We start from the raw sequence: 13,408 nt of genomic DNA, 5'->3' as shown, positions 1-13,408 counted from the left end.
CTGACATTTACAGAACTTTTCACCCAACAGCCACAGAAAACATGTTCTTCTTACCAGTACATAACTCATTCTCCAGGATGAATCATGTTAGGACACAAAAGAAGTCTCAACAATTTTTTTTTTTATTAAATCATAGCTGTGTACATTAATGCGATCATGGGGCACCATACACTGGTTTTATATACCATTTGACATATTTTCATCACACTGGTTAACATAGCCTTCCTGGCATTTTCTTAGTTATTGTGTTAAGACATTTATATTCTACATTCAGTTAGTTTCACATGTACCCTTGTAAGGTGCACCGTAGGTGTAATCCCACCAATCACCCTCCCTCTGCCTATCCTCCCCCCTCCCTCCCCTCCCTCTTTCCCTTCCGCCTATTCTTAGGTTATAACTGGCTTATAGCTTTCATGTGAAAACCATAAATTAGTTTCATAGTAGGGCTGAGTACATTGGATACTTTTTCTTCCATTCTTGAGGTACTTTACCAAGAAGAATATATTCCAGCTCCATCCATGTAAACATGAAAGAGGTAAAGTCTCCATCTTTCTTTAAGGCTGCATAATATTCCACGGTGTACATATACCACAATTTATTAATCCATCCGTGGATCAATGGGCACTTGGGCTTTTTCTATGACTTGGCAATTATGAATTGGGCTGCAATAAACATTCTGGTCAGGCTGGGCAAGGGACTTGAAGAAAAACTTCTCTGAAGAAGACAGGCGCATGGCCTACAGACATATGAAAAAATGCTCATCATCCTTAATCATCAGAGAAATGCAAATCAAAACTACTTTGAGATATCATCTAACTCCAGTAAGATTAGCCCATAGCACAAAATCCCAAGACCAGAGTTGTTGGCGTGGATGTGGAGAAAAGGGAACACTTCTACACTGCTGGTGGGAATGCAAATTAATACATTCCTTTTGGAAAGATGTTTGGAGAACACTTAGAGATCTAAAAATAGACCTGCCATTCAATCCTACAATTCCTCTACTAGGTATATACCCAGAAGACCAAAAATCACATTATAACAAAGATATTTGTACCAGAATGTTTATTGCAGCCCAATTCAACAATTTTTTAAAAATCAAAATCAAGTATCTCATCTGACCAAAATGGAATAAAACAAGAAATGAAAATAAAAAAGAGGAAATTTGGAAACTGTACAACACATGAAAATTAACTGAAGTATCAATGATGAAATTAAGAAGGAAAATGGAAACGCAGCATTCCAAAACCTATGGGATACAGCAAAAGCAGTACTAGAAGGATCATTTTTACAAATTGAAGGTTATGGCAACCCTGCCCTGACCAAGCCCATTGGTGACATTTTTCCAACAGCATGTACTCACTTTATGTCTATAACACATTTTGGTACTTTTCACAATATTTCAATTTTTTCCATAATGATATTTTATCTGTTTGGGTTATGTGTAATTAGTGATCTTTGATGCTAGTGTTGCAATTGTTTGGGGGCAAAAACAAACCACACCATATAACACTGTGAGCTTAATCAGTATGCGTTGTACACGTTCTAACTGCTCCACAAACCAGCTGTTCACATCTCTCATCTTCTTCTCCATATTCTCTATTCCCTGACACACAACAGTATTGAAATCAGGCCAATTAATAAGCCTCAATGGTCTCTAAATGTTTAAGTGAAAGGAAGAGTTGCATGTCTCTCCCTTAAAATCAAAAGCTAGAAATGTTTAAGTTTAGTGAGGAAGGCCTGCCAAACGCTGAGATAAACTCACAGCTCGGCCTCTTGCAACAAACAGTTTATCTTGACTGCATTGGAAAAGTTTCTGAAGGAAATTAAAAGTTCTCTTCCAGAGAACACACAAGTGATGAGTAAAATGCCTTATTGCTGATAGGGAGAAAGTTTGGTCCGGACAAAACATCATACCAGCCAAACCCCAATCCAGAGCAAGGCCCTGAGTTTCTTCAATTCTACAAAGGCTGAGAGAGGCAAAGAAGCTGCAGAGGAAAATGTGGAAAGAAAGAGGTTGGTTCATGAGGTTTAAGGAATGAAGTCATCTTCATAACATAAAAGTGCAAGGTCAAGTAACAAGTGCCGATGTAGAAACTGCAGCAAGTTATCCAAAAGATCCAGCTAAGATAATTAATGCAGGTGGTTGTATTAAACAAAAGATTTCCAACATAGATATTATAATCTTATATTGGAAAAAAGATGCCATCCTGGACTTTCACAGCCAGAGAGAAGCCAATGCCTGGCTTTGTATCTTCAAAGGACAGGCTGACTGTCTTGTTAGTGGCTGATGCAGCTGGTGACTTAAGTTAAAGCCAATGCTCATTTACCATTTTGAAAATCCTAGGGCCTTTACAAATTATGCTAAATCTACACTGCTCATGTTCTACAAATAGAGAAATAAAGCCTAGATGATAGCACATCTGTTTATGGCATTGCTCACTGAATATTTTAAGCCTACTGTTGAGCCCTACTGCTCAGAAAAAAAAATTTCAATTGACAATGTACTTAGTCATTCAAAAGCTCTTATGGAGATGTACATGATGAATGCTGTTTTCATGCCTGCTAACACAACATCTATTCTGCAACCCATAGGTCAAGGAGTCATTTCAACTTGAAAATTATAATATTTGAGAAATATGTTTTATGAGGCTATCCCTGTCATAAATAGAGATTCCTCTCATGGATCTTGGCAAAGTATACTAAAAACCTTCTGGAAAAGATTCACCATTCTAAATGCCATTCAAGACATTCACAATTCATGGGGAGTGGTCAAAATGTCAACATTCACAGGAGTTTGGAAGACATTGATTCAATCTTCATAGGTGACTTTGAGGGGTTGAAGACTTTAACGGAGGACAAAATTGCAGATGTGGTGGAAAAAGCAAAAGAACCTGAATTATAAGTGGAGCCTAAAGGTGTGACCGAATTGCTACAGGATTATGATAAAACCTTCACGGATGAGGAGTTGCTTTTTATGGGTACAATAAATGCAAATAAAGTACTTTCTTGAGAAGCAATCTACTTCTGATGAAGATGCTGTGAACATTGTTGAAATGACAACAAAGGATTTAGAATAGATCATAAACTTAGTTCATAAAGTAGCAGCAGGGTTTAAGAGAATTGATTTCGATGGTGAAAAAAGTTCTACTGTAAATAAAATGCTATCAAACAGCCTCACAGGCTACAGAGAAATCTGTCCTGGGGAAAGTCAGTCAGTGCAGCAAACTTGCACCCTACATTGTCATCTTTTAAGAAATTGCCACAGTCACCCTGATCTTTAGCAATCACCACCTTGATCTGTCAGCAGCCATCAATGTCAAGGCAAGACCCTTTATCAAGGAAAAGATTATAACTTGTTGAAGGTTCAGATAATCATTAGCATTTTTTAACAGTAAAGTATTTGTAATTGATTTTAATTACTTTAATAAACATATATGTACATTGTTTTTTAGATACAATGCTACTGCCCACAATAAGGTACAGTATTGTGTAAACACAATTTTTTACTGTGAAACCAAAAAATTTATGTGAGTGGCTTTTTGTGACATTCACTTCATTTCAGTGGGCTACGACAAAACCCAGAATATCTTTGAGGTATGCCTGTAAAGTGACTAGTATAAATAGGAGCTAAAAAATGGCTGCTATTATTCATATTGGGACTATTAACTTGATTTATGAAATAGTCAAGAACTATCCAAAATGTCACATATTCGTAGAAAACGCATGATATTTGACTTCTCAATGATAATGAAAAGGGATTACCTCACCAAAAATAACCAGTATAACGGATGCATAGAAACGCTAGCTCCTGTAGAAGGCACAGGGTTAGAAGAAATAGGTGTAATCTTGGAAAGACTAGAATGTAAAGGGACTGTCTGATCCTATTTTAGCATTCAGTACATCTTTTCAGATGATCTTCTTCAGCTGAATGGCCTTTATTTTTTTTATTTTTTATTAAATCATGAATGCATAGATCATGTATACATTAATGCATTTATGGGGTACAATGTGCTGATTTCATGTAGAACTAGGAATGCTTACATCACACTGGTTAATATATACCTCATCTCGTTTACTTAGTTATTGTGTTAAGACATCTATACTCTATACTAATAGATCCTACATGTACCCTTGCATTTTGCACCATAGATGTGATCCCACCATTCACCCTCCCTGGATATAACATCCCTCCTCCCTTCACACCCCCACTCCTTCCTCCTTCATCTTGGGCCATAGTTGTGATCTATTCTTCATATGAAAGTGTGAATGATTGTGTATTTGTTTCATAATAGTACTGAGTACATGGGATATTTTTTCTTCCATTCTTGAGATACTTTACTAAGTAGGATATGTTCCAGCTCCATCCATGTAAATGTAAAAGAAGTAAAGTCTCCATCTTTTTTTTAAGGCTACCTAATATTCCATGGTGTACATGTACCACAATTTATTAATCCATTCATGGGTCGATGGGCACTTGGGCTTCTTCCATGACTTGACTGTTATGAATTGAGCTGCAGTGAACAATCTGGTACAAATATCTTTGTTATAAAGTGATTTTTAGTTTTTTGGATATACACCTAGTAGAGAAATTGCAGGACCAAACGGCAGGTCTACTTTTAGATCCCTGAGTATTCTCCATACTTTTTTCCAAAATCCTTTAAAACACGTTATTTTAAACAAGCCTCAGGCCACCAAACTGTGCCACTATTTTGCCATTCTGTTAAGTAGATCCTATTTTTTCTTTTTTCTTGTCTGTGACCAATGCAAAAGGAATTGGTTATCATTGGTAAGAGCATTCTGAGAAGAAGGGGCAAGGCACAAAGGCAAAAGTTTATCTCCCGACTCACGTATGCTGTGCTAAGGAGAGACGTGGGCTTAGAAACTCTGATTTTGGATCGAATGGCATCTCTCCCAAAAGTGTGGTTCTGAGAGGAATTTGTGAGTGATGAACGGGGTCGGTTTTGTTGTGTGCCGAATACTTGGTGTTTTATTGTATTTATGCATTTTTTTTGAGACACAGTTTCACTCTGTCACCCTGAGTAGACTCTGTCACCTATGGTATCATAGCTCACAGCAAACTCAAACTCTTGGGCTCAAGCCTCACACTTCAGCCTCCCGAGTAGTTGTGGCTACAGGCACCTGTCACAATGCCTGGCTAATCTTTCTATTTTTATTATTGACAGGGTCTTGCTCCTGCTCAGGCTGGTCTCAAACTCCTGAGCTCCAGCAATCCACACACCTTTGCCTCCCAGAGTACGAGGATCACAGGTGTGAGCCACCATGCCTGGCCGTATTTATGCACTTTTAAGATTGATACTTACTGAGTGCCTAAGTGTGGAAGACCGCACGCTGGGTAGTGGGCAGGATGCAAAGGTTAATATGGGGGTCCAGGCCCCCTACTAGGGTAACACCACAGACTCAGAAACAGCTCCACCATCAGGTCATATAGAATTTGTGTCACTGCCCACACATCGTAAACACTATGCACATGTTACATGGTTTCAGAAGGTTCTTGGAACCTCAAAGATAATCATTTAAAAAAAAAAAAAGATTCAGAACCCTTACTGAACAGTGATTCAGTAACAAACCAGCAGGCCTAGGATGAAATTAATAAGATTTTTATATTAAATGCTTTCTGAAACTTATGCATTTAGTAAATATTTTCCTCCCACAAAGTAGAAATATTAAGGGCACTGCAATTACTCCAAAACAGCTGGACTTTAAATTGTCTATATTAACTATTTTTTTTTATTATAGTAGTTACACAATCCCTCTCCTTGGGGACTTCGCACTTCTTTCCCCTTAAAGATCGTCCCTCAACCATTCAGGTCTCTGCTCAAATGCTGTCTCCTAGAGATATTTGCCACCCATCCCATCACCTCTCTCTCCCCACTCCGTGCTCTATTTTAGCCCTCCCCCCTCATAATGTGGATGATTACTTGACACTTTAACATATATTTGTTTATTATCTGCCTCCCCTTACTAAAATCCAAGAGCACATCTGTCTAGTTCATCACAGTAATCCAAGACCTAAGATATTACCTGCTTAGAAGAGGCACCTTATAGATACTTGTTCAATGAATAAAGGGATGAAATGCTTTTTTAGGGACATTAGATTCCTTTGAATAGCCTCAGAAATGTCCAATATTCATCTAGTGATGTGGCTATAAATTTTTTAATTTGCCAAGTTCACTTAGAACATTTTGTTTAATAAGATGAGTGGATCAAGCTGGATTCATCCACTCATTTATTCAACAAACATGCACTAAGGGAGACTGCCTGCCAGACACAGTTCCGGGTGCTAGATTATCCAGTGGGTCCAAAATGAAATGTGACCGTAAAGTAAGGCAACAGGCTTCCTGTGTGATGGTAAACCAATTCTGAAGACTTCCTAAGATGTTTTACACAGTAGCAGCACAACCGAAATGGAAGTAAAGCTACTGAAAGTGACCATGACTTTGATGTAGAGCGTGGAAAGGTTCTGGTGTGCTTGTTTTTAAAGACCACCCTTAGTCTTTTATGGTTCCATTTCTTGGAAATAGGGCCTCTCAGATTCCCACAGTGGGTCTTGTGGAGACAGGTGGAGGGATGGATCCTTTAAATTATTCCAAACATTCCATTGTGTAACAGGCTCACTTCTTGAAAGCCTGCAAGTAGACATTTTGGGGGTTCATATATACAGAGGAAACTATTTTTACAGATTAGTAATTAAAAATTCTAAAGATGTGTGTGTGTTAATAATACATACAAACAAATATATTTTGGCTTTTTTCATTCCAGAGGGTAAATTACTTGGTAAGGAATTCTGGCTTATAACAGGGTACCTTTAGAATAATGATATCTAAATCTAATCTTCCTGTAGTTAAAAGGGAATTACAAATTTCTATTCTATAGTGTGTGCTATTCCATAGCCAGGCCAACTCAGGATTTATTAATAAGAAATTGGAAAGCATCAGATTCTGTCTTGGCTTTCTCTCAATGACTCTTACCATCTGGTTCTTCATTGTCAAGAAAACTTTGCACTTTGTATCCAGTTACAAGAGATACTTTCTCCTGAGCTCCATAGGGCACCCTTCTGGTAAAAACCCTCTGGGGTGTCTCCCTGCTTCAACCCCCTTCAAGCACAGCAGAGCCAGCAGAGCAGCACATCCAAGTTATAAGAGTTCAATCCAAATGGCTGCAGGTCCTGTACAGCTGTACCTTCTGTCAGCTTTTCAATAAAATATTAGATATGTGTCTATTGTTGGTGAGCTGTCCACAGTCCCTTGTTCAGAGGGCTGGGGTTAAAGGTATGTAGATTAGTAAACCAGATGTTTGGTAATTGTCACAGCCAGTTTCTTGGTAACCCATTGAATAGCATTCTCCAGAGGTAGAGTCCTTGTTGCTAAGAAATGAATTCAGGTAAAATGACTTTCCTTGGTTCTTATTGGTATAGTTTTAGACACCGCATATAGGTGGAGCTGTTGTCCCCCAAAGCCCACCCACACCTCTTTTATTTTTCCAACCAGGCCATGACATGAGTGCTGATAACTTGGAAAGGCATTGTTTGCTGGGATCACCAACAACAGGTGCAGCTGGAAGAACAGGCAAATGGCTGGGAAGGCGTGCTTGCTGGGATGTGCTCTCAGTTTGGGTAGCAGCTCCTACAGCAGTCAGATGGACACAAAGAAGAGCAAAGCCAATGAGAGGGATTTGATGGGAAGAAAGGTAAGTGTGTGCCTGATGATGTATGCCTACACCGGTTACCAACTTTACTACTACTGCATTTTAAATGCATACTTGTCCTCAATACTTGCATAAATGTCTTTTAGGTAAGTTACTCTATGTTAGACATTAAGGGTGCTAGTCAAGAGGGGACTCAGACAGGAAAACCTCCTTTCAGTCCTATCAGAATAGGTTTGTTTGTTTCTTTGCTTTTGAAATAGGGTGTCATTCAGGCTGGTGTATATTGGTGTCATCATAGGTCAATGCCACCTCAAACCCCCAGGGTTAAGTGATTTTCCTGCCTAAGCTTCTTGAATAGCTGGGACTACCAGTATACACCAAATCTAGATAGTTTTTCTTTTCTTTTCTTTTTTTTTTTTTTTTTTTGTTGTTGTTGTTGTTGTTGTTGTTGTTGTTGCAGTTTTTGGCCGGGGCTGGGTTTGAACCTGCCACCTCTGGCATATGGGGCTGGCACCCTACCCCTTTGAGCCACAGGTGCCACCATTTTTCTATTTTTTTTAAAGACCTGGTCTTCTGGGCGGCGCCTGTGGCTCAAGGAGTAGGGCGCCGGTCCCATATGCCGGAGGTGGCAGGTTCAAACCCAGCTCCGGCCAAAAAACCACAAAAAAAAAAAAAAAAAAAAAAGACCTGGTCTTCTGTGTTGCCAGGTTAGTCTTGAACTCCTGGCCTCAAGCAATCTTCCCACCTTGGTCTCTCAAACGTGCTGGGATTACAGGCATGAGCCACCATGTCCCACATCCATCAGAATAGATTTGAACAACCTTCTTCCTCTAAGGGGTTGGCTGTAAACAAGATAATTAACCAACTTCTCAACTGTATTTCTTCCTACCTTGAAACTTTTGAGGATATCAGGACATGTTACAGGTGATCATCTGAGGTAAATAAATCTCACTGGCTATTTTATTGTTTCCCTGGGCAGAGTTTGACTAGAAGAAAAACAACAGAGTGGTGTTCAGGCTCTGGTACAAATGTATCAGTTCAACTGAGCATTCTCACCATTTGCCTGGCAACCAGGGTGTCTCAGAGTCAGGGCTGGGATCCTGCCTGGGATTCCTCTGTCCTGAGGCCCACCACTGTCGCTTTCTCTATGGGTAAGCCTCGCATTAGCTAAACCCCACTGATAAATTAGTAAATAGACATTTCCTTTCCAAAAGGTGATATTCAAGTTCAAAAGGGTTCACAAAGAAATCACTTTCAATGGCAGTCTGCATTAGGAATTTTTTTTAATGTTTCTCTGTCTTTCATGGTAAACCAAAGTATTTCCATAGAGTACAAAACTTATGGGATGCAATCTGCTTCGAGGCAACACAGAATCCATGTTCTCAGTGAAGCTCAAGGCCCATAGCTGGCACTAAAGAGCCTCTGCCAGACAGCCACTGCCCTTCCTCACTGGGTAAAGGTTAAGAGCAAGCAGGTCTGCAATGCAGTGCCAGCATGGTTTGATAGGTAGCCTTAGGTGACTTATTTGACCTTTTTCAATCTCAACCCCATCACCTTTAAAATGGACCTAAAAATAAAATGAGTTAAAAGCAAGGTCGCTGTGAGAATTACATGAAATAATTCAAGTAACCCCCTATGTGCATAATAATTGGTAGCATTGGGGTCCTTTGGGGTCCACTGTATCAAACTCAAATGAGCAAATGCCTAATGAGTGCTCACCGTGGGCAAAGCTCTGTGCTGGTCACTTTAAATCTTGTTAGAGTGAATGAAAACAAAACATTAAAACAGTTTTTGGCATTTGTTATTTCACGTAATTACAGGATTCTTCCAGAGAAACAGTCCTGCAGAGAATACTGGGGGAGGGTACCTCGAAAAGCCACACCAGGCACAGGACACACACCTCTCCTAGGACAGGAGCTCATGCCTGTGTGTTTGCTCAGAACAGGCCCCAGGGGTTTAGCGCCACAGCTTTCCTCAGCCCAGCAAACCACTGGCACACAGACAGTGGTCACAAAGCATTGGCTAAAGTTGTTGCATTAAGAAATAATGAAGGGAAAAGGTCAGGTTCAAAGGGTTGCCTATCACTTTTTTTTCTTGTGATGACTGCCTTTTCTTTTTTCATTAATTTTTAATGAAAATCATAACTGTATACATTTATGGGGTACAACGTGATGATTTGATATACAATGGGAATGCTTAAATTCAATTGACGAACACAGCCATCACCTCAATTTTAAATGTCTTACCACCAAAAGTAAGTTAAGTGAGGTTGCCTATGATTTTTGTTCTTGTGTTCTTGTCTGTTTTTCTTTTAAATCCAAAATATTGTAACTCTGTTATGAACTCTTTCATCATTTAGGTAGGGCAAGAGGCAATCTTACAGCTGGGCACAGAGGCTCACGGCTATAATTCCAGCACTCTGGAAAGTTGAGGTGCCAGGATCGCTTGAGCTGAGGAGTTCGAGATCACCCTGAGCAAAAGCCAGATTCAGCTTCTACTAAAAGTAGAAAAAAATTAGCCAGGCATTGTAGTTGATGCCTGTAATCCCAGATACTTGAGAGACCATGGCAGAAGGATGGTTTGAACCCAGGAGTCTGAGGTTGTGAGCTAGACGCCACAGCACTCTAGCCTGGGCAACAGAGTGAGACTTGCCTCAAAAATAAATAAATAAATAAACAAACAAACAAAACAATCTTAACTGTCCCCAGCACATAAATCTAATATCACTGAGAAAATAAGCAAGTGGGCTGGAGCCAAACACAACAAAATAACAAAACATTAATTTCTACAAAACTCCATGCACATCTTAATTCCCTGAGTTTCTCTTGAAATGGTAATTTAGATAAACCACCACTTTTATGTAAAAAGAGATGTTCTGAGATCCCCCATAATTGGAATCGATAATGCGAAGAGAATAGTATTCTGGATTTTGAAAGGCTAAGCACCCAGAGTTGACCACAACTCCAGGGGGACATGCCCCTCACAGCTCAACTCCACGGAATCTCTGTTGGACAGACCTTATCATAAACATGAATTAAAGCAGCAAGGTAAACTGGCAGACTCAAAGGGCAAAAAGAATCCCCCCCACTCCCACAGTACAGCTTTTGTGAGGCAAGAGAGGAGAAATCCTCCTCTGACTTCTGAGGTTAGTGACAGTTTAACTTAATGGACTCTGTTTATGTACCGAGTAAATAGTTTAGGTAAAAAGAACTTTTTAGAAGTTGTACAAGAGGTTAAAGAAGCCATTACACTTCTCTATTGTAATTTTTGCATGGTAAATTTGTTAGTAGATGGCTCCAAGTAGAAATTAAAGGAAATACCCTATCTCCACTATAACATGCTGAATATGTTTTTGTTCCTAAACTTCACCCTTTGTTGGTTAATAATCAATTGTAACATAGGCTCATAAAATTAAAAGTGGACTTTTACAGTCTTTTTACACCTCATATTAGTACTATAACCTTCTTACAATGATTTCCTTGTTATAACAATTTCCTCGTATATCGGAATGTTACTTTGGATAGCATTACCTCATAAAGAAGTCATTTTGATATTTCAGGAATAAAACCCTTTTGGAGAGAGTCCAACAGCCCTATTCCTTTATAGCAAATTGATTTTTGTGACAAATAATATATTAAGACTCCTGTGTGTTTTAACTCAGGTTCTGAATAGAACTCTATCTCTGATACTGAGATGTCAGAATCCTAAACTAAGACATATTCACTTTTTTTGTTATTTTCAGTCTCTGAGCATCATAAGTATTACAAGACACAACATTCCAACAGTGTTTTATATTTATACTTCATGCAAATAAAGCACAATTGCACCTTTTATCACCGTATAAAATAAACCTAGGTAAATCTTTCTTTCTTCCTGGCCTATATGTGCCATTTGGCCGCAAGGCATTTTATTTGCCTCCATATTCCTGTTTTTGCGTGAGTTGTGTTTTTACTAAACTTTCCTTTTTTCCTAGAGTTAGCAGAGATCAATTAGATGTCTCTTTGCCTTGCACGATGATAGCTTGCCTCCCTCTCTATATATCTTTCCTACTTCCTGAACCCAGAGCTCCTCACAACTGCAAATAATTCTCTCTTTTTTTTTCTTCTTTATTTTGAGACAGGATATACCAGGAACATGCAAATAGGCAATAAAAGACCTTCCAAAAGTATGCTTTCTTGGAACACGTTTATCATTAGCATAGTACAAATGTGCCTGATTATTTTTATGTAGACAAAACTCTGGTGAGTATTATTTTTTGTTTGTTTGTTTGGCTTTTTTCTCTTTCTTTCTTTTTTCCGTCTCACAAAAACCAAGTGTTCTCCAGCAATGAGGCAACGGAAAAAATCAATACTTGCCATGTACCATGTAACCAATAGAATAAGGGGAATGATTTATGTATGGATGGATGCAGCCTGAATCAGCTGGGGCCTCGTACAGAGAGCAAGAAAAAGAGAGAGGAAGAGACACAGAGAGAGAGAGAAAAGGAGAGAGAACAGGGAGAGCTAGAGGGAAGCTCAACTGCAGTGATTATTTCTACAGTGTGGCCAGATTCTTTTCTCCTGCAGCAATAATCCCCCTCTCCGGCACCACAGGACATAGGGAAAGCCTGCAATTTGTGGACTATCTGATGGCTCAGCTCTCCCTTCCTCTCCTCAGTCATGATGCCATGTTCATATCAAGGCACACTGAGAGGCAGAGAATGATGCATGGCCTGCAGTCCTTCAACCTCCCCGTCCTCTCCACCCTGAGAAAGGCTAGTGATGGGTCTACAAGCACTAGTTGACAGAGTCAAATGTGCAACAGGATTAAAATAAATAAATAAAACACTCCAGCACCGCTTCCTAAGAAGACCAGCGAGAAGGGCTTACGGACGAGAACCACTCTCTACCTCAGGAGTTCCTGCTGGAAATATAGTTTGGCTAACTGGAAATCCAGGGCGCTGCAGCACTGAAAGGTATTCAATCCTGAAGGTAACTTTTAGGGTAGCTGGCGTCTGCTCAAAGCTTGGGTACTGCCTGTAGTTATGGGCTGGTGGTGGGAGGGTGCACGCCACTTCACAGCTGGATACGGGCTACTATTGTATATTGAATCCTGGTGGTTATGACTTTAAACTGGGTTAATCATTAGCTTTTGGATGGCATTATATATGTGTGTATATATATATATTTTTAAACATAATAATTTATAAAATCCTACTCACTGCTTCAAACTGAAGATGAACCTTGTCAAATTTTGTTGAGAGGCAAATATTTGACCGTTTCTTCAGAGTATCTTTGGTTTTTGCAGTGCATTAAAATAGACCTAAATTGATTTTCAGGAGATGCCCTCTTTATACATCATGCTTGAAAATATAGGAAGCTTGACAGTATTATATTTCCATCAGTCTATCGAAGAAGCCTGAAATAACATCCTTTTATGAGGAACTCTGATGCCATATACTTTTTATAATGTTTTGACATCATTCAAGCCAGACACAGTCTGTGTCTGGGAGGTTAGAGTTAGGGATTTCATTAAAATACCCTGTACTCTATCTATGATCCATTCCACTGCACATAACACATGGAAACATATTTTAAATACATGAGGATATCAGAATAATGCCATGTTGGTAATGTTTGCTTCATTTGGAACTGGTCATGTTAACACCATAAACTGTTAAAATAGCTTTTCCCCTTTTCAGTTGAAAGTATCCATTTAACCCACATTATCACAAACTCTTGACAAAATCCTATATAATCTTTAA

The sequence above is a fragment of the Nycticebus coucang genome, chromosome 4 (genome assembly GCF_027406575.1).
Source record: "Nycticebus coucang isolate mNycCou1 chromosome 4, mNycCou1.pri, whole genome shotgun sequence".
Lineage (NCBI taxonomy): Eukaryota > Metazoa > Chordata > Mammalia > Primates > Lorisidae > Nycticebus > Nycticebus coucang.
Note: the sequence above shows the minus strand (reverse complement) of the source record.